This window comes from Callithrix jacchus, chromosome Y (assembly GCF_049354715.1).
Source record: "Callithrix jacchus isolate 240 chromosome Y, calJac240_pri, whole genome shotgun sequence".
NCBI lineage: Eukaryota > Metazoa > Chordata > Mammalia > Primates > Cebidae > Callithrix > Callithrix jacchus.
The window spans coordinates 14497764-14498363 of NC_133525.1; the positions used below are offsets into that span (position 1 = coordinate 14497764).

Here is a 600-nt window from a genome sequence, read left to right on the forward strand (position 1 = left end):
GAGCCTGTCATACATGTGCTTCAAAGACCAAGGGGTGTGCATCTCGCGAGGTTATGGGTTTGAGACCGGCCTGACAAACACAGCAAAACCCCATCTTTAAGACAAAAAAAACTTGGGTTGGGCTCGGCGACTCACACCTGTAATTTGAGAACTTTGGAATGCTGAGGTGGGGGGATCGTTAGGTCACAATTTTGAGACTTGCCTCGAATGACACAGCTCAACCCTCTCCCTATAAAAAACATATAACCAAAAAATCATAAAAAAGCTGAGACAGGCATTGCATGTGCTCTATTCGGCAGCACATACACTAGAATTGGGATGGTACACAGAAGGCTGGCGTGGACCCAGTGCAAGACTGACACGCAAATGTCTGCAGCGTTTTGTATTTTTTTCTTTCTTTGCCCATGCAGCTGTTTTGTAGAAATCAAATACAGATTAATTTGAGGTACCAAAAAAAATGAAAGTTAGCTTGATGTGGTGATGTGGACACCTGCAACCCCAGTTATTTTGGAGGCATCAACAAGATGATCACTGGAACCCAGGAGGCAGTTGTTGCAATAAGCCAAACTTGCACTGTTGCACTCCAGCCTGGGTGACAAG

At 45.0% G+C, this 600-nt stretch overlaps 1 non-coding gene across 1 annotated transcript; it reads left to right on the forward strand.

Moving 5' to 3' along the window:
* Nucleotides 1-283: 283 nt before the first annotated feature.
* On the forward strand, nt 284-390 carry LOC144581347 (U6 spliceosomal RNA). The gene has a single exon (XR_013531958.1). It is a non-coding gene; the product is annotated as a U6 spliceosomal RNA (small nuclear RNA).
* Nucleotides 391-600: the final 210 nt, after the last annotated feature.